The following is a 22,174-nucleotide window of genomic DNA, read 5'->3' as shown; positions in this document are numbered from 1 at the left end:
TAGGTGTACACAAAGTTGTGGGTGATAGCATGAAGGGCCAAAGATCATGCATATGTGGTCAATCTTGAGATTAGTAAGCTTGGTGGCCTAGTGTCAAACTCCTCTTTTGACTATGATGGACTCTCATAGCGGTACTCCATTAAGACAAATATAGACCATAAGGGAGCTAATGGTGTGGACAAGGGAACCAATGAGGCCAAGGTTTTGATTTGATGATGTGGCAAGATGCTAGCATGGTAGCATCATGCCGAATCAATGCCAAAAACATATGTTGAAAGAGGTGGTGGAAAAGTGGGTATGTAACTTGCCTTCCAAGGTGAAGAAAACGATGCTTATGGGGGCTGGTGACGCTATGAACAACACCAACAAAGCAAAAGTGATGAGCATGAATTCTAAGGTGGTGATCAAAGCACACCCTTTCATGTAGAAAATGTAAAAGCCACACTACTATGGGGGAAGGTGGAGAAAGTGGCGAGTCTTAAAGCTTAATAAAGCCTTATATAAAATTGGATGTGCTTATTGAAACAAGGAGGAGGATAAGTTGACAAACCAAGGCAACATCAATGTGGATGAGAAGAGTGTGAAAATGAGAATGTAAGTGTTCAAGATGGCTCAAGAAGGTTGAGGCAAGGAAGCTTGAGAAGCTAAAATTGGAGTGGTGGTTCATGGAATTAATGTAAGAAAATAAAGGTAATAGAGTATGGAAATTTTGTGAGAAAAACTTTGACTATTGTAGATAGCTAATACTTCCTTGCCATGTCCTTCTATTAGGAAGCTTTGGTAGCACATTTAAAAAAAATAAGAGTAAAGGTTGTGCATACAAAAAAGTGTGACTATACCAAAACAAATGACCCACACACTACTATGCTAAATAGAGCATTGGATGCATGCTTTTTCGAGCATATGCTAGGGGGTAAGGGCCACATGCGTCTAGTTGCCTATATTTATCTTGTACTTAGTGCCTGCACACCTGTACACTACAAGTGGCGATTGCTTATCATTTTCATATTTATTCTTTATTTTTTACTATGGAATAATAAAGGTGAAAACAGGTCACACATTGTAACTGTTGAAGAAGTCCCATATAACGATCTTGCTCTCTTGAGTTCAAATCTCCATAGCCATTGATCTCTTGCTTCTACTTGAACTTCTCGCTCACTCTCACTCCTATTCACCCTTTCAACCAATATTGGAGCAAACATTTGATTTGAGCTTCATCCATACTTCTTCGGTCAAAGAGAGCTACAACTAAGCTTTCATGGTAGCCACATCTTCTTCCAATTGAGGTGTGTAGTAGCTCCCCTCCTTCTCTTGCTTGTTTCCCAATATCCGGGGCACCTTCGCTCAATACTAGCAAGAAACCCTCGAAGGTCAGCTACAACATGGACAAGCCCCAGTGAATAGCCCACAATTTGAGATGCATTTTTAGGGATTGTCCATACCTTGTTTGCTTCAATTGTTGCTTCCTAATGCTCCTTTTCCTCCTTACGCAACATTTGGATGGTTCGTTTTGGCTTATTAAACTCTATTTTGGACATCATTCTAAGTTGAAATGATTAGCCATTGACTACTATTGTGGACAAACCTACTATTTGTAATTTGGGACAGCAAACTCTTGAAGATTTATGCTTTTCTGATGATTATGCACTAGAGATTCAATACTAGGATGATTTATTAATGCTTGGGATGGCTCTACGGATCCATTGGAGCTTGTTTTTCTCAACCATTAGAAGATTTATTGATGTAGTGTATACTAGACAATAGGCCTATGTATTGGACATCAGTGGAATACATGCTTTCATGCTACTCAAGAATGCTCTTGGATCAAATTTATACCTACCATTGCTATTTATGTCAAATATGCTCTTGTTTGAGCATATTATGACGAATGTACTCTTGTTTGAGCTTTGAGCTTTCATTTCAAGCTCCATTATATTCAGAATTGGTAGAGGGTGCTTTGGTCAGTGCTTTATCACTCATGCACTTGGATATTTATAACATTTGGATACTCTTGGATGTATTATTTGGCACTTTTAGGCTTCTAGATATTATGATGTATACGCATTGAGCTTACCTTGCTCTTAATTATTCCACTTTGCTTCCAATTGGAGTATTTTCAATTTTGTATCATGTGGGATATTTCTTTATGTTCATTGGTTTATGCAAAGCTTATCCTTGTAGTCATTGATCACTATGGGATGATCTTTATTTGATATTTGGGTCTCCATCACTTCCTCCTATTAGTCAATCATCGATACATACTTCATTATGTACTAAGTTTTACTATTCATATGTAGTGAGTTGATTGTAGTGTGGTAGATCTCACAGTGTTTAGAGATCTCTTATGCACAATTGACTTATGTACATGGTTACGCTATGGTAGGGATATAGTTGTGTCTAACACTTTTGCATTCTCTAAAAATACTTGGTATTTGAAGTTTAATGGCTCTTTCTTGGACACTGTTAGTTGCATTGTGAGTTGTCTTGTTATTCGAACTCCCTTGGCAGTGGGAGCACTCTATTATAGATATTCACCTATAGTTGTCTCATTATTTGTTGCAATTTTACGAGTAGCATTACTAAAATTTGATTTTGAGCTACTTTATTAAGAATAGACACTTGTATCATGCACTCTAGTGCTTTTACTTTGTCAATAGCAATACCTTGGGTTGCTCTACCCCTATTGCATTCATTTTTGGCTCACTATTATTACAACAACGAATTGTATCTTTGCTTTGCAATCATAATGGCGGGTACTTCTAGTGCCTTTGGGGATAGTGTCATCTTGAACACTGATAAGTTGGATGGCAATAACTTCAATTATTGGAAGATCTAGATATGGTAGGTTTTGGTGCAAAAGAAGCATGTTAGATCTCTAAAATGCAAAGTTATAAAGCCCGAGGATATAGATTCAACCACTTGGGATGACCTTGATGAGCTATGTAAGTCCACTATCATTTTGTATTTGTAGTTTAATGTCGTTGAGATTGAGGATGATGCATGGTAGTTATGGGAGAAAATATGTGATTCTTATGATAAGTAAATTCCTATTTCATAGTTATACTAACTAAAGAAACTTGTGGATCTTTGTCTGAAGGAGGGGGCATGCTTATGTCTACTCATTTGAATGAGTTTCACTTCATTTGTAGCCAACATACTTTGTAGAATATCATTTTCAATGATAACATAAAGTCTATGTTTTTGTTTGTCGATCTTCCAAAGTCTTTGGATACCTTCTATACTGCTATCAGCACTAATGTTCCTAAGGATGGGTTTAAATGGTCAAATGCAGAGGGAGCCTTGCTTACTAAGGAAGTGAATAGAATGAATGTTGATGCAACTTGTGCTTCGCATGCTCTTACTATTAGAGGAAAGAATGATACTAGAGACAATTATGACCATCATGGTAGAGACCCACAATAGAATAGGTCTAAGTCTATACCTTATGGGCAGGGCCATAGTAAATCCTCCGATCATCTTACTTGTCATTGTTATGCGCAATAGGGATATATACTATCACATTGCTATAAGATATGCCAATATCTGTGTGAAAAAGGTAAAGGCAAAGCACTAGATAATGCTAAGGCATCCAATGATCAATGTCTTATGAAGTCCACTGTTAAGATCAAGGAGATAAATACATTGGAGTATAATGATGATATTTTGCTACTTCGTCACTTAGTGCCACATAGTTGATTGATGATCAATATTCATTCTCTTAGTGTTGGTTACTCGAGTTGGGTGCTTTCTTTCGCGCGACTCCACATCGTTATTGGTTCTATACTTATCGTACTATTTCTAGTTTAGTACACCTGGGGGATGACCATGTCAGTAATATTGTTGGCATTGGTGATGTACATTTGAAGTTTTCCAATAGTGCTTCCTTTGTTCTCCATGATGTACGTCATGTTCTGGCTTTGAACAAAAGCCTTATCTCTATAGAGTAGTTGGATAATGCTGGGTATCGTGTCTCTTTTGGTGATTTTGCATGGAAAATCACATATGGCAACCTTATTTTTTATAAAGGTTCCAAGATTGGTAGTATTTATCCTTTGCTTATCTCTCACTCCATTGATCATGTATTGGTTATTACTTACCTCCCTCATGTGTCTCTGTGGCATTGCCACATTGGGTATATGTTAATTAAAGGAATGAAAATTTTTGACTTGTTTGTAGTATCTCCTACCCTTGGATTATTCATGTTTTGATTCTTGTGATCATTATCTATATGGCAGGCAGACACATAACACACATAAGAAGTGTGGTTCTATGTGCATGGGTGAGCCCCTAACTCTTGTTCATTCCATTCTTTGTGGATGCATTCCTTTTCAATCATTGGGTGGTGCTAAGCACTTCATCATGTTTATTGATATAAAGTAAAAGTTAGATGTTATAGCCATGTTTCAGTGCTTTTATGCCTTGGTTAAGAGCTTGTCTAGGTATAAGCTAAAATGCTTAAGATCTAATAATGGGGGTGAGTATATTTCATGTGCTTTTGAGCAATTTTACGAGTATTAAGCATTAGTTGACTGCCCCTTATATCCCAACCTAGAACGGTGTCATAGAGTGCATTAACATGTTCACATTCAAGAAAGAGTTTACAATATGCTTAGTCATGCAAGCTTACTTCATTCATTCTGGGATGAGGCAATGACTACACTATTCGCTTGATTAATATATCCCCATACACTGCTCTTGGTGGTACGTGTACTAGATGGATGTTATGATGGATTTCTTACATGGAGACCTAAATGAGGATATACATATGTAATAGCCTAAGGGCTTTGTGGAAAAGGGCAATGAACACCTAGTGTGCAAGTTAAGAAAGAGTCTTTATGGGCTTAAGTAGGTATCTAGGGAATGGTATCACAAGTTTAATGCCTTCATGCATTCATAGTCCTCTATCCATAGCGCTATGGATCCGTATCTTTACACGAAGAAAACCCTAATGATAGCCTGATCACTTTGGTATTATATATTGATGATATATTGATTGCTAGGAGTGCTCATGATCGACTGGATGCTTCAAAGAATTAGCTCAAGAAGAGCTTTGAGATGAAGGACATGGATCATGCTTTGCACATATTTGGCATGTATATCCTGTGTGATGTTAAGAGATCCACACATGCATAACATCGAAGGATCTAAAATAGGCTTCAACTTCACCATTTTCCAAGTCCTCTATAATGATATCTTTATTTGCTATAGTTTCTTATACCCATCTTTGATGACTTGGTTGGATTGTGGTTGTTGACACTCAAGAGATGCTTTTCCTACCCCATCATGGTGCATATGTTTTCATCACACATTGTGATACTTACTAAATACATTTTGCCTTCATTATAAGTTCACCACAAACAAGTTTGTTCAATATCAAACATCTCGAAGTTTTAAACATGATTTGGAGTGCTGATGTATATCATGCAAAAATTTTAAAACATCTTGAAGTTTAAAACATGATTTAGAGTGTTCATGTATATCACACAAAATTTTAAGATGTATATTCAAACATAATTGCACCTTCATACTCATTATCCTCATTCAAGGAAATCAACCTCTCTATCAAATGCTAGTACACCAAAATCATCAATATTACAATCCTCTACAACACTAAAGCAAGTGGGGAATTAGAAAACCTCAAACAACCCTGGAAGGAGATCTCAACTTTGAAGTCTCACAACACAATAGGATTGCTCTTAGATCCACAAGCCACCACCACACTTCCATCTACATGCTTGTAGTTGTAGGCCTTCGACATGAGCATGCATGACCTTTCTTACACTCTTTAATTGTTGGAGATCAATGCTCCACTCCTCATGTAACTATGTAGGTAATTGCTAGCTTTATCTTTGTGAGCCCCACAATATGAGGAGAATGCATTTATAAGCAGCACATTCACCTAGTAGGTCTTGGTTTCACAATGAATGGTGGCCAAGTTTGGCGAGATAGCTAGAGACCAATCATTGCAAAGGTTGGTACAGGATGAGTACAACAATTATTATACTAGGTCCTTATTTGGAGGCCTTGTTGTAGTGTGGCTTTTTCTACCAAGCTTCTTAGGGGAAGATGCAGAGGGGGGTCTATTTTTAACCTACTACTAAAAATACATTTGGTAGTTAATTTTGGGCACATATTGAAAGGGTAAATAGGAGTGAGGGTGAGAGAGAAGCTCAAATAGAAGCAAGAGATCAATGGCTATGGGCATATGCACTCAAGAGAGCAAGACTGGTATGTGGGAACCCCAACAATCACGATATGTGACATGTGGCAAAGTCATTATATGGTGTATTCAATTTTCTTTGACCTTTATCAAATGTAGTTGCCACATTGGATAGTAGCTAGCCAATTTTCCTCTTGGTGCTCCAAAATTTGTGTTGAATGGTCTTCTTGATCTCATGCATTTTGTAGACAAAGCATGAACTCTTCCACAAGACAAAGCACATTCTACTTTTACACTCAATGTCAAAAACCCATGACATCCACCCCCTTTGCACCTACATGTCCTCAGAAGGTGCCACACAAGTAGCCCACCAAGATCAAAAACCCGAATACTTGTCATCTTTATGTTGTGAGTCCAACTACTCCCACCTGAATTGCAAGACATTAAGAGCATAGACATCCCATCCTACATGTATCCCTCAACGTCCACCCCTAGAAATGATAGATCCTGTAATATTCCAATACTTGTAAACGTGATTGCCTATCCTTTGACCCTTTGGTCCATATATCCTTGTGCCCTAATGTAGACTATCTCTTGACCCCCTTAACCTTGTCAATGCCTTAGCATAGTGATCCATTACCTATTATTAGCACTACCATCGAGCTATCCTACCGACCTATCCACTTAGGACCTTGTCCTAAAATTATTCCCCCCTTTTGGAAGAGTTTTCATCCTCAAGAACAAAAATGGGAAATCGCTTCTTGAGTACCGTAATGTTCTTCCAAGTAGAACCTTGTTCAGGTTTTTCTACTTGACCAAAACTTGATGACATGTACGATGCTCATGGAAATTTAAGATCCGTTTTGGTTCATGAGGTTAAATTGATGGTTCAATTATTTCTACTAACACTCTTTGATCCACCAAACTATCATCATTACCAAGTTGCCTTCACAATAGGTTAACATGAAAGATTGGATGGACTCTACTAGAGGAGGGTAGATCTAACTTCTATGTAACTTTACCAACATGTTTAAGGATTGTAAATGGACCACAATATCTGGAGATAACTTGGAAACTATTCTAGACTTCAAACTTCTTGAATGTTTTGGAATACATAAGTAGACCTTATCACCTTTTTCAAAGGTGACAATATGCCTATGTTCATCTATATATTTCTTATAGCTGTGTTGAGATTGCTTAACATTCAAGCATGCTACTTTTAGCATATCAATATGATATTGAAGAAAGTCATTAACATGTGGGATTTTCTCATTGGCTAATCACACTATAACTGGAGATCAATGTTGAAGTTCATACATAAGCATAATGAACTAAAGGCTGTAGTCATGTGCTTAGCACTGTTGTAAGCAAACTACAATATGGATAAATAATCTTCCCAAGTAGATTGTTTTTTGCTTATATATGCTCATAGAATATTTTCTAGAACTTGGTTTGCCCATCCATTTGAGGATGATTTGCAATACTTAGATTAAGCCTTGTATTTAACCTTTTTAATATAGCTCTCCAAAAATAGCTATTAAACTTTTGTGACTTGAACTAGGACTATCATGACACTCATAAAGAATTTGGCACCACATGCCTAAGTCTGAGGACACATATATGCGACCTTTGTGAAGCAAGTACCCATCATCAATGGTAAAGTTCTTCTATAGATTGAGCTCATCACTAGTAAGAGAGGAGCCCTATGCGGAGTTCACATCTTGTGCATGAGTTGGTGATGGATCCCTTTTTTAAAACACATTTCATACCTTTTCATAATATTGAAGATGCTCACATTTGCCTTGCAAATATTCTAATATATCACTCTCTAATATTGTAAATGAGAGAATGTCAATCTCAAGCATTTTACAAAGCATTAGCTACAACATTATATCGGCCCTTGTGATATCATGGCATGTAGTCAAACTCTTGAAGAAATTTAGTTTCTTTCTTTCAAATATTTTTAAGTAGTAAAACATTTGATACTCTCTTGATCAAATAATACCTCAAACTGAGCTCTATACAAATAATGCCATCATTTTTTCAAAGCATAAACAATTGCGTAGAGCTCATGTTCATAAGTACAATAATTATAATAAGTCTTATCTAGCTTGTTACTTTCAAAAGCCATAGGCCGACCCTTTGGAGAAGGATGGCTCTAATGGCAGCAACATTAGCATCAATTTCCACCACAAATGGTTTGTGTGGATCCACTATAGCTATAATTGAAGTAGTAGCAATAGCTACTTTAAGTTTATCAAAATTGGGTTGTTGTTCCTCACCCTAAGAGAAAGTGCGACCTTGATCTTATTCAATTGGTTTGTTGTAGGAATAGTTATCTTAGCATAATCTTTGATAAAATTTTGATAAAATCCTATCAAATTAAGGAATATTTGTAACTCCTCTAAATTTGTGAGATGAGGCCATTGTAAGATAGTTGGGACATTTTTGGATCCATTCTAATACCTTCTTCAGATATGATATGGCCACGGTAGTGAGCTCTTGTTGGAAAAAATTCACATTCAATTTCCTTATCATAAAGTTTGCATTGTCTAAGCAACTCAAAGACTAAGTGCAAATGTTCCAAATGTTCCTCTTTAGAATGACTATAAATAAGAATATCATCAAGAAAATAAGAACAATTTTTTCGAGATATGGATGTAAGACACTATCCATAAGTGTCATAAATGTGCTAGGAGCATTAGTTAGGCCAAAATGCATATTCAAAAACTCATAATGGCCAAAATACATTTGAAAGGTGGTTTTTGATACATCCTCCATGTGTATGTAAAGGATTGTGCTCCTTTAAGTTGATTAAACAACTTATCCATCCAAGGAAGCGAATACTTAGTTTTAATGGTGATTGCATTTAGACCACAATAGTATATGCACATATGCATGGACCCATCCTTTTTCTTTATCAAACTATATTGGCAAAGCCCATGAGAAGAACTAGGTCAAATAAATCCTTGTCGGAGATAATCAATCAGTTGCTTCTCCATTTCGTTAGCTTCACTAGCACTAAGTTGATAAGGTTGTCAATTAATGGGTTTATTTCCTGGTAAAACATCAATGCTATGTGTTACATTATATTTAGGGAATAAACCTAGAGGCAAATCTAGAGAAAATTCGTCATTGTATTGATTAAGCAAATGGTGTATCTTAATATATACATGTGGTAGAGCATGAGAAGATACGAGTTTGTAAGAGAATGTTACAATGAGGAATTTTCTTTTAAAGAGAGAAAGCATGCACTTAATTTATCATTGGAATCTAATAAAGAAATATCCACAATATCATTAAGGAAAGACAAAGACTTATGCGAAGAAACAAGACAAAAAAATTCAAAGAAAAAGACATATCCTATTTCATTATGTTTGGCCAAATACTGAAGTTCAGTTGTACATATAAGAGAGTATGATGAAACATTCTCCTCACCCTTCAATAAACACATGGACACCACTGTCCTCAAATGCAATAGTGTTATGATGATAAATATGTTTTAATGACTCACCCAAACTACACAACCATTCTTGGCCCAATGCCATATTTGCCCTAGTCATGTTCATAACTTGGAAATTTATCTTCATAGTATACCCTTGCACCTCCAATGGAACATCATAGGCTTTTGTATCCCACACATCCTTGTCGTCCCCATTCATGAGAGAGAAGACCTAAGTATGAGTATTAGGTACTTGGGACAAATGTAGCTTCTTATAACTGATGTATGGTTAATGAAGTTGTGAGTCGACCCATCATCCACAAGAATATGGACTCATTATCCATTCATAGTACCATGCATTCGAACCATGGTGTGTGAGTCAACCCATCATTCACAAGAATACAAACTCATTGTCCATTGATCATACCATGCATTCAAACCAAGGAGTGGGAGCCAAACGTGGGCTACCATGGTGCAATAGTCAAGCAACACTCATGCTCACCATCAGTTTGATGGCTAACTTGTACAACTAAATATTTAGAACAAGCTTCCAAAGGAAGCATCTACAAAATATGCACTGCTTTTTCTTTATTATTGTTCTTATTAGGCTCATTGCCTTTGAGTTTCTAATAATACTTTTTTTCATTAGGGCCTAAGAAATTGAAGCATAACTTCTCCTTATGTGCTCTCGCAAGCTCATCGCTTGAGAGTGGCTCTCTAGTCCCTTTTTAGTATTCTTCTCTTTGGATGTAGCATTGAACTATCTCTTCACTATTAATACCGATGTAGTTTTTGAATGTGCAAATGCACATGCAAATGTTTTCCTATCTAACATATCATAAAAAATCTGTACACTCTTGATAGCTTCTTATAGTGTTTTGGGATATTGAGTTTTCACCTTGGCTTTGTACTTGTTGTCCAAGCCTTGAATAAATCCTCTAACATTTCGAAAACCATCTAAGTTAGAAAGTTTAAGAATGATTTTTCTATATTTGGAGATGTACTAGATATATTAGGTTAGCATCAGGGGTTAGTAGCAGATCCTCCATTCGACACTTATCCTAGGCTATCCTAGACATTCCAATTTTGAGCCTTTTCATTCAGGAATAAATTCCATTTAGAACGTTTTGTCAAACTTGGCCCATGTTGTAGGACGAGTAGTGGCATCAAGTCTCATCCACCACCTATAGGCCTTACCCTCAAAGTGTGAGGCTTGCCTCAAGGGCTCTAACATAATTTAGGGGTACGACATAATTGATGCAAGTCACTCCACTTTTGTTAAAAAGTGTTGATTGCATCCTTATTATGATCTTGTTTCTCTCCTTGAAACATAGGTGGCTTCATATTCTTTAACATATTATTAACCTTATGTGTACTGAGAGAGTTAGAGACCTTGGCAACTTGAGGTAGCTTTGTTGATGGAGTAGCACCAGGATTAGCTTTGTCTTTAAGAGGCATATTGAGGATGCCAGAATCTTATTGTTGTACTAATTGCTTTAAAAGTGCCAAGATGTGTGTAACATTTTCACTGAGAGTAGTAAAATTTTTATCGAGTGTTGCCATGCGACCCACTAAAGCACCAAATTGTCCCTTGTCCCCATCAATTCAAATGCATCTAAATCATTCATGGTTTCATTCTCATGCATGTTTACATAGTCGTCTCATGGAGTGATTGTGAAGGTGAGGACATGGAGTGATTCTTGAAACTGAGAGAGGAAAATTACCACTTACCCTTAATGTCTTCACAATGAAACAATTCACAAAACTAGAAGAGCGATGTAGTAAAACTCTATAGGTGTTGTATGCCAATAAGTAGTTGAAAGGTTCTTGAAAAGATCTTCATCTCCTCCAAAGTAGGCTTTTTAAAAATTCCTTTGTTATTTGGAACAACTCCAAGGCTTAAGTTGATAATTGATTGCATAACAATGGACTACAATATGACTTGTTTTGTCACAATAATGACAAACAATACCAAAATTTTTAGAACCTTTACCATTCACCTTTTTCTCTAGAGATTTGAGAGAGATTCCCTTACCTCTAAAGTTTCCACAGCCTCCTAAAACTTGCATTTCACCGAACTGTCGATTCAACTTATTCCTTGCGGGTCTACTTAAGGGTGCAGACAATAGTGAGATGGGTGTGCTCTTGGGAAGTTTTGTCTTCAAATGAATGCTTCCACCTCATGTGTAGCCAATAGTGCCAACAAAGCCTTTATATCCTTAGTGCCAAGTATACCAAGGTCTATGCCTTGGTCACTACCTTAGTTGTACGTTGGTACACAGTTTGATAGTCATGCGGTTATAGGGTCGGTTTGCTGCAATTGAGTACTATGACTCCTACACTGCATTTGGATTTGATACTGCCATTTAGTTGGCTTGTAATCTAATCTTCTATGTTAAGGAAAAGCACATTGAGGTGCACTATCATGTTGAATGTTGAAATGACTTGGTCTTTTGGTTTATTTTTGTTGTTTTTTAAGGTTGAATGGTTGAATTTTGATGGATTTTGAGTGATGTTCAATTGTTTTGGAAGTATTTAAGAGTGTTTTGGATGAGGTTGATTATGTTTTGGAAGCTCATGAAGATTTTCAGTAAAGATATGAGGCTTTGTGATGTTCTAATAGGTTTTGATGCTTTATGATAGCTTCTGTTTAGCTTCTATTTTGTTATGATTTTCTTTTTTATGAAGGATAGAGTAATGATTGATGAAGTTTGAGATTGTTTGAAAGCTTATTGAATGGTTTTTGATAGTTTGGAATGGTTTTAGTATGAGTTATGAGGTTTTGATATCTTCTATTGACCTTCTGTAATCCTCTCTATAGAGCCTTTGTTTCTATTCTATTCTATATGCCTGTGTGAGTGTTCTGTAGAATGTATGTGAGACTTTGGGAAAGTTTTCTAGCCTTGGAAAGAGGTGAATGTAAGTTAAAAAGAGCTCAAGGAAGTGGAAGAAGTAGCTGCTGAAGACTCAAGAAAAGACTGGAGTGAAGTGACTCAAGTGAAGACCCAAGAAAAGACTGGAGTGACGACTCAAGAAAAGACTCTAGTGACCTTTCATATCAAACACACCTTCTGGAAGGGGCATTCACGACCAAAGAAGGGTTCTTATGAGTGATTGTAGAGTATTGTAGTGAGCAGATGATGTACTATTGATTAAGAGAGAGAGAGTTAGAGATAGCTAATTCTATGCAAAACTATGTACCTTTCTATGAAAGATTGTGAGAGAAAACTATGAAGACAATGAAGATGAATACTATGCGATTTTATTTACATTCAAAGTGATGTTTCTCTTATTTTCTCTTTGTTGGTTGATGAATTCTATGAAGAATATGAAGAGCATGATCAAATTTTTTGAAGTTAAAGCCGTGGGAGATTGTTTTTATGATGTTGCGTGAAGATCTCTTGCTCATGGTGTTCTTTTCCTTGTTGTGGTTCTTTTAAAGAATGAAACAAAATCTTGTTGATGATAAAATATAGATTTTTGTGCAATAGAAACCCCTTGTCCTTGGTATTCCTTTTGGAGCTCCATGTTTTTGGTGCTCAACCAAGGAAAACTACCATCAACAAGCATCAAAAGAGGCTGAAAATGAAGGAAATGGCATTGCCAAGAAAAGAAGAATTCAATGGATGTTTACAAATTTCCTTCTACTACTGAAGAATTGGAGATTCTCATTATGAAAGCCACTTTCCACAAGAAGTTCATCCCAGAATGGCAGAAACATATCATCATCATGATGCATGCTCTATGTGGTGGACTATTCCCTCTTTCAATTGAAGCAATAGAGACGTGCATCTTGGTGGAAATTTGTTTGGATACAAACTGAAGTGCAGAAATAGAGAGAATGACCATCCATGGAAGATTTGGCATTCATTGAGAAGTAACAGACATCATCAAGTGAGAGATTGTGAAGAAGCTTCAAGAGTCGTGGTCATTGGAGGTTCATGAAAACAAGAAAGAAAAGAATTGGCGTTTGTTCGCAGATGCTCAACAACAGGATACGTGGGATGCATGGTGCATTGACAATCTCCTGTTTGTCCAATTAGCAACCCACTGGAAGTTGGTGGACAGAGTATTCTTCGCAACATACACTATTGAAACCATCAGAAATGCTGGCATTACTATGATGATGGCACAACAACGATCCTCAGAAGAATGAGTGTTGATACCTTCAGAATGGAATATCTCCCCCTTTGTAGTAGTTTGAAGGCTGAATTCAGAGACGTAAAAAAGCAAGAAGTAGAAGAGATGTTGGCCACAGAGTCCTCCAGAGACTGAAGCCCCCTCTGATTCTGTTCTATTGAGTACAGACCAACTGGTTGGAGCCAACCCCTTGATGAATGACACAATCAAGAGGCAAGCACTAGAACGAGTCCAGAGGTATGTGAGAAGAGAGAAGGCAAAAATCAAGGCCGAGAACAAGCTTGCAGTAGAAGCCTCCTTTTACGCCCTAAAAGCACATTTACAGAAGTCCCCATGGCAACTCAAGGTCCCCTTCCTAGTCAAATCCGTCCTAGAAATATTGATGGCGGGCTAGCAAATATAGTCCCATTGACCATTTTTAAGGGGAAGTATAATGAAGATCCTGATCTTTATGTAACAAAGTTTATGGTAGCATGTGTGGCTAACAATGCCAAAACCTCCGAGAATTGATTAGCAATATTCCCCGCCACCTTCAAAGGTGCAGCGTTTCAGTGTGTGAGAGCTTTCACTCAACCGCCAAGACCCACAGACCGCTTATTGCTTCAAGCATTTCAAGCCGAGCACTAATGGCTACCTCTCACATAGCAGACACGCCATCCATATCTACGGATGTAGTGAGCTTACCTCCATATCGTTCGAGTTACCTCCTCTCCTGCGCACTCCGGTAGCTCCACGATCCAAGTGTAAGCTTCAAGCAAGCTTCATCCTCAAGCTCTACGCTCCAAGCTCCATCACCGCGAGCAAGAGAAGAGAAGAGAAGAGAAGAAGAGAGGAGAAGATGGAGAGCTTCTCCACCCCACGGTCCCTCACCCTCACACACTCACTCCCTCACACTCTCACACTTCCTCTCCCAAGCACAAGCTCAAGCAAGCAAGCAAGCAAGCAAGAAGAAGAAGAAGAAGAAGAAGAAGAAGAAGAAGAAGAAGAAGAAGAAGAAGAGGAGGAGGAGGAGAGCCACTTTTTGCCACACACAAGAATGAGCTTCTCATTCACTTTTCAACTTTATATACAAACCCCTAAATCCCTTTTGGGCGGTCATCCCCTTTTCCCATTTTTTACATGGCAGGCCCTTTTTCCCATTGTCCTTCTATCTTCCTAGCTTCCTTTCCATTGCCCGTCTACATTTACAAATTGCACGGGTGAGAGCTCGGCGCTCCTTGAATTAAACCATGACGCGCTTGCGCTATTTTACAATAATTTTGACTTGAGCTTTTCCTTGTGCGCCTTTGTCTTCCGTTTCTCTTTGCCTTGGCCTTTGTCTTTGTCTTCTGTTTTAGCTTTCCGGATTTTCCACCGCCTGATACTCTTTTACAAGATTTTAGGGTGCGCCTTTGTGATTTAAAATGCACATTTTCCCTTTTGCATTTGCCTTGGACTTTTTAAGGTTGCCCTTGTGCTTTTGACCTTTCTTCTCTTCTTTCTTCAATCGAGCTACCTTTTTTCCGCCTTTGCCCTGCGTCTTTTTTGTTTCCTTTTGCTTTCTTCGTGTTGGGGTTAACATTACCCCCTCCTAGACGAGTGCCAGTCCCATGGCACTCTGCGTCGAAGGTAGCATGCAGTGCTTGCACCGAAGACGTGTGTGGAAGGGTTGTTGTGGGTTGCCTTGGAGGAGCTCTTATGTTGGTGCGGAGGAAGGGCATTGGTGGCATTGTGCTGTTCCGATTGGCTGGTGATATGATTGTTGTAGGTGGCGATAGGGCTACTCGTTGTTGGGAATGGCCACTCATGGTTGGCACGGGGTTTGGTGTGCATGGGATGCTCATGGTGGATCCTGCTCATGATGATTTGCGGGTGGTTTGCATGATGAAGTAAAGGACAAGAGTTCAGAGTTGAGTGTTGATGTAGAGCTGACGGCGCTTTCGTTGGAGTCTTTAATACCTGCAATTGGAAAACCTCTCAGGTGGTCTCTCCCTAAGGGGTAGTGCTAGTCTGCGGAGCGTGCACAAGACATATTTGGATTAGTTTGGGAGACAGGTCGAACTCTAAGCAAGCCTGGAGTATTGTCCTGCACTTGAGGACCCAAATTGTGTATAGACTTTGGTGCAGATATTATGTGAGTGCTCGTGCATACTTAGATATTATGTAGTTAGAAGGCCGCGGGCTAGTTTCTCGTAACAATGTGTGGATGAAGCAAAGTTGTCCATGTTGAGAAGTTCTCGTGAAGGTGTATGAGACATCCTTTGCATTGTGATTGTACGACGTAGCATAATTGAATACAGTGAGACCGCACTTTCTGTAGTGGTTGGAAGCTATTGGACTTGCTTTGTTGAGGACGGTGTACTTTTCATGGCCAATAGTGCAGTGATCGCAATGGTATTAAAGCAGAGTGCCAGAGGGGACTGTGCAAGTGGGTCAGGGTGATAGGTCTAACCATAGGCAAGACAAGCTCCCTCGGTATGTCCTGCCCTTGATGTGCCCTGAACTATTGTGGGTGATGCTACGGGGTTAGGGGACTAGGGACGGAGCCAATCAACCAAGATCATTGGATGCACCTAACTTAAGGACCCTTTGGTGCGATGCTGTGATCGTGGGTGCTTCTTATTTCTCCGTTCTCTTTTTTTTTTTGGCCAAAGTACAACCACTGCAATATGCTGAGGCTATGAGCCTTTTTGGCGGGGAAATGTCAAGCCTAGAAGGCTCAGGAAATGGATATGACAATGACGATTGTGGCCGAGCCTCATTGTTAGGGGAGCCGTTGTTGCGATATTAGTGCGATTGCGGGGACACCCGTCGTGAGCTCACTGTAGCGCTTGGCCTAAGAAGAGAGTGTAGCCCATGACTATGCTTTGGTGCGTGCGATGTGGGTACTCGCAAGGGTGATTTTTCGCGTTCCGCATCGTGGCTGTGTTGCGGTTCGTATGTGGTTGGTGGTCTTGTGGTGGCATGGCCGTTGGACGCGTTTGCGCGAAGACCTGTGTCATCCTGCATCCACTTGTCACTTCATGAGAGTATATGCTCGCTTGCGTTAAGTACATCGAACAAATGCAATCATGTTAAGATATAATTTTTCAGAATTCTATGATGTTTATTGGGATGCCTATTTCATTGCTTGTTAAGGTCGCATACATTAGCGAGCGGTAACGGGAATGTGTACAAGTGGGGATCTTGCCCCTTTACTCATCAAAAACAAAAATTTATGGCATGCTGACTTGTCGAGCTACTTGTACATCATAGGGGTTTAGTTGATAGGTACGAGGCGGGGTGAGTTCGGTTGGCTAGGCGACCGGGGTGGTGCTAGTGCGGGGCTCCCATGAGACAAGGCAAGGAACATGTCGGCCGGGACATGAATGGTGTAGTCACGGGGCGCTATCGTTTCCAGAACGTCTTTAAACAATTCATTAAATTCTTCCCTATCTCGGGCCGCCTTTTCACTTCGTGATCACCTGGTGCCCAAGCGTGCGTTGGGGGTCTGTGCAACTGGCGTTGCCACATGCTGCGCATTTCTTTGAGTCTCGACTTTCTTGGCTCGGGGATTCTTCGGCCTTTGTCCGAGACGGTGTCAGTTAGGGCCTCACTTCTTCGCGTACCTTTTGAGGGTGGGCATGTAGCACACCGGTGGAGGGGTACGTGCCGCATGTTCCCGGCGTGTGCGAAGAGCGTCCTTGCATGCCAGCTGACCGTGGTTCTCCATGTTTTTCTTATGGAAACCTGCAAAATGCAATCCAAGAGTTAGGCTTTGATACGGGATAAGAGCGTTCCCATAGGAGGGACTTGGTGTGGGTTGTCAAACGTATATGATTAGAAGAGAAGGTGCGGAACATGCTGGACTCTTGTAATGGTGTCCCTCTGGCTGCTAACTACGAGCAGGTCTTGACTCATGTTGAGTTGGATCGGTTGGCGGTTTTGCGTTTGGAAGGCTCCTCCTCGGAAGGATAGGCCGAGGAGGGGATCGTGGACAGAGAGAGAGAGAGACTGCGCCCTGCTTACGTCCTTTGGACAGAGCTACCATGGTGGTAATGCGGAGCACATGCTATTTGCCTGGAGGCGGACATGATCTGGTGAACGTGGAACTGGCCTAGTATAGCTTGGCAGCCCCGATTTGTCTGTCTGTGCTTGACTTGTTATGGCTTGTGTGTGTTGATAATGTCTATACAAGGTGATACGAAAATCATTGTATATATATGTGTACACACATTTGTCCGAACCCTTGTCGCTTCACTAGGATAGAAACCAATGGTAGAACTCGGGATTGTACTGAAGCGTGGCACACGCATCTAGCACACGTGGTAGCTTACTCAATACTGATAAATATTTTGCCACATCGAGTAGCACGGAACCTTGTCCAAGTCTACTTGCGACATGTAACTCCTCCTCAGCAAGAACTTTATCAAACATAGGGTTTTCTTGGCTTGGTTCGGCCAAGTCCTTGCCCTGAATGGCAATCATCACTCGAAGGGAAGTTGGTGCCACATAGGTTGGGTCTCTTTGGGATCGCCATTTGGCCAATCGCTCCTCAGAGACTGTCATGATCTAAGCCCCTAGTTTGGCCATTGCAACGCGGTTTTCACACCAACGTTGCTCAAATCGACTCTGGCCTGCTGACAGTCACTTTAGTTGCTCTATGTCTACGAGATTCGGTTGGCAGAGCACTTCATTGAACGTGACGGTTAAGCGCAGTTCGTCAACTTCCTCGCCCGAGATGAGTAAGCGTTCGTGTAGGAGCCTGCTATAGTGCTCATAAAGGTGTTCCTGCTCTTCCCAAGATAAAGGGAAGGGCAAGTAATCTCCAAGCTACTCCTTGGGGATTGTGCCCATGTACGCAAGGATGTAAACTCGTGCGAACACCTTGAGCTTAGCATCCAACTTAGTTAAGCATTCAGCGACACTTCTATGTTCAACGAGGGCTTGCTTAGTTGCTATCTCATGTAAGGCTCTAGGAGTTTGCCTAGGCTTTAGCATAGCTGGGGGTTCAAGCCTATATGAGCAAGATTGGTCAACGCTAGGATTGCTCATGCTCTTGGGGTTTCCATGTTTCTCTCGAGGCTTCGTTATTGCGTCATGGTTCTCCTTGGGTGTGACTAGTGTGAATTCGTCACCCCGTCGTGACAGTGTTGTATCCACTCTTGATTTGTCAATGCAAGTTCTATTGTTAGTGGATAGAGTGTTGCAAACAGCCATTGATGGCAACGACTACTTTGATTTGTCGGAGCACACGGATGTGTCTGAGGTTTCACCGCTATTAGGAGAGGCATTAATGGGCTCATTGGTGGATGGACTCGATGCTTTATTCATCAGCTCTCCAGCACTCTTCGTCCCAATGTTCTTGGGGTCCACAACCACCTGCAACTGTTGTTGTTTTCACTGTTTTCTCCTTGTTTTCTTGGTCAGTGCAGGTGCATCTAACGTCTCAGGACCCTGGGCTATATCGACCATTGATGTGCTTGGTTGGGCCTCAGCATTTCCCTTCTCTAGTAGGTCCTCATGGGACCTAGTCGTGGATACGGAGTAGCATTGCCAGGTTGCATGGGTACAACTGTCTCCCTTTTGGGAGAGTCTAGCTCTTCCACCCGTTCCCCTGTGCTTAACCCCTCCAGCCCAGGTTTTAGGCGCTTTGGAAGTGCTGGAGTTGTTAAGGAGGTAGGTCGCGACACCTCCTTTACAGGTAAACTACTAAGGATATGTTCCGCAAGGGGCATTGTCACGGCCAAAGGCTGTGACGGCTGTGATCCCTGATTTGAAGTACTAGCAGCTAGTTCGGTGGACTTGCTACTATTGGTGGATTGCGGTATTCGGTCCTTAAGGCGATCGGAGGTGGTCGCGTCTTTTGTTGCCCTTTGAGCATTCATCTGTGTAGATCGAGCTAGTCACATTGGGTTGCACATGCATATCCTTGGGCCGAGAGACACGACTAGTGTCATGTCCCCCCTCTTGGATATTTGGAAGCCTTGATGGAGACAGAGATTGAGAGTGAGCAGCCGCCATTGACGACCGCTGTTGTGCTTCTTGTGTCCATTTGGAAAAAGAGGATGTAGGAGATTTGGGACTCCTATGTGGGCTTGGCACTGCCTAGAGAAATTGCTCATGATTGTTATACAATTCTGTCATTAGCTTTGTTGAGCAATCAGCCTCATCTTGAGCAATGTTGTACCTGTGGTGCTCATTATCCTCTTGGGAAGTCAAAGGCTCCCTGGGCACTAGTGGACCTTGTGCACACTCGAGAGTTACCTCTGATATCTGCTTGCTAAGTACACTAGGCTCGGGATCTACTTTTTGATAGGCCATGTTTGGTTTCTTGATTTCAATAGTGAGGGGCTCAATCACTTCAACATTTTTGGTTCGAGACTTGGATTTTTGTTTAGGTTTCCTCCTACGCCTCTCTGCTTTGGACATAATTTGGGCTTCTGACAGAGGTGGTTTAGCAGGGCGTTTTGGTACCCAAATCCATTGATTGCCTGCATAATACCCTTAAGCACGAAGCAATGCCTTGGATATCCATCGTGGCATTGTGCTAGCTCTCCATCGATGCCTTCGTCTATAAGGCTTGGGCTTCTTTCGTGGTCTTCTACGATATTTGTAAGTCCAAACCCTATCCTTGGCCTTATCTCCTAACCTTTTGTTTTCAAGAATGGCCTCACTCACTCACTAGTTCTCGTTGTTCGACTTGTGCTTGTATCAACTCTTCCAACAAGCCCTTGCTCTTGTTAATAGGTTTGACTATTACGTCAACACCTTCCTTGCCTTTCCCTCGAGGTTCGTTGAGGTCACCCTTGCTAAAGGTTGTGACTATCCTCACACCTGGTAGTGTCAGGTGTATCCTCTGTTCTACATAGTCAGCCTCACATTTGGTCGCCCTTTTGAAGGGTCTTCCTAGGAGGGTTTCCTTACCATATTCAGCACCATTTGAAGGAACATGAAATAGGATAGGCAAGCTTTCAGTTTCAATTGTTGCAAGGATATTGCACTTCCCTATGAATGCTTGTGGAGGTCCCCCATAAGGGCTAAGAGTTGCGTTAGTCGGTGTCAGCTCTGGTTGGCCTAGTAGGGTCCACGCCTCATAGGTCAAGACATTAAAATTTGCTCCTTCATCAATCAAAGCATCGATAGTATGCTCTCTTTTCGCGGTGAGTTTGACCCTAAGATAAGCAAGTGGTACTATGTCTTCATCTTTCGGGTCTTAGCTTGTAAATTTAAGCCTTCTGACAAATGCCCTTGAGTCCCCAGTTGCACGGCCAGATGTGGATTCTCCACCGATGTCTTGGCTCGTCAGTGCAGAGCTATTCAAGGAGCATCTATTGTCAGGACTGTCATATCTAGTCATCTTTGCATTGGTAGCTTGACAATGTTGCATTTCGCTTTGATTAAACGTAGTTTGAACACAATGCACGTGTGTCCTTGTAGCGCAGCCTTTTTGCCCTTGATGGCTAGATCGGCCTGTTAAAGTTCTAGGGTCTCTGTTTGCCTCTATTCAAGTGCGGGCTTCTGGTTGCTTCTCCGCAAGGGAGCCTCCATGCTCGTATAGGGCCATTACTGCCCGAGGGTCTAAGTTGGAGGGTCTGTCACAGTGCACGTTCTCTCTCCAACCTACTTGGGGTGGAAAAGGAGGGGGTAGGGTCCCCTTTGCAGGGTACCTGGAGGCGATCCCCTCCTCAACCCACAGGGTCATTGCGGTAGGCACCATGCACAGCTTTGAGGATCATTCCACCAAATCTTGAACCACTTACTTGAGTGTTCGACCCAGTCGTGGGTTTGCAGTGTGCCTTTCGTTCTATGTAGCCTATGGGGTCAATTTCGGGGATCGGCGCTCTTTTTCCACTTCATTGCCTCGTTCGTTTTTGGGTCTAATCAGGCTTTTCCCCTCGGCGGATTGCACTTGAGTCCCTGGTCTTGTAATTGCCCGCCTCTAGCTCCCAAGCGGTTGCGCCCTACGATTTTGCCTATTTCGTGAGTCAGAATAGCATTTTGAGTGTCCTACGGGCTTTCGACAGTTCGCACTGCTGTGTTTTAGCCGGGTTAGGTCAAATTTCCAAAAAATTGATAAAAAATTGCACTCAGACCAATTGGTCTGAATTGCAGGGTCCGAGTAGGTCACTCGGATGGGCCGAGGCCCAAATTTCAGGGTTAGACTCGGACTGTTTTGATTTGGACGGCCGAATGGCAAATTCAGACAAGGTGATTCGGATGGGCCGAATGGCAAATTCAGACAAGGTGATTCGAACGGGCTGAAATGCACTTGGGTCGAGGGACGAATGTGGAGAGTGGCCGAGGGACGAATGTGGAGAGTGGCCGAGGGCCGAATTTGAGGCTCAGGCGGGTCATTCGGATGGGCCGAGGCCGAATGTGCCACATGGTTGAAAGTTTGACTCGGACAGCCCAAATCTGTGGACTCAGACGGTTTTGATTCGGACGGCCCCAATTGGCCGAGTGGGCTGGGT

Source organism: Lygodium microphyllum, chromosome 2 (assembly GCF_053477565.2).
Source record: "Lygodium microphyllum isolate KBCC chromosome 2, Lygodium_microphyllum_v1.1.10, whole genome shotgun sequence".
NCBI lineage: Eukaryota > Viridiplantae > Streptophyta > Polypodiopsida > Schizaeales > Lygodiaceae > Lygodium > Lygodium microphyllum.
The sequence above is the reverse complement of the archived record's forward strand: the minus strand, read 5'-3'. Positions refer to the sequence as shown.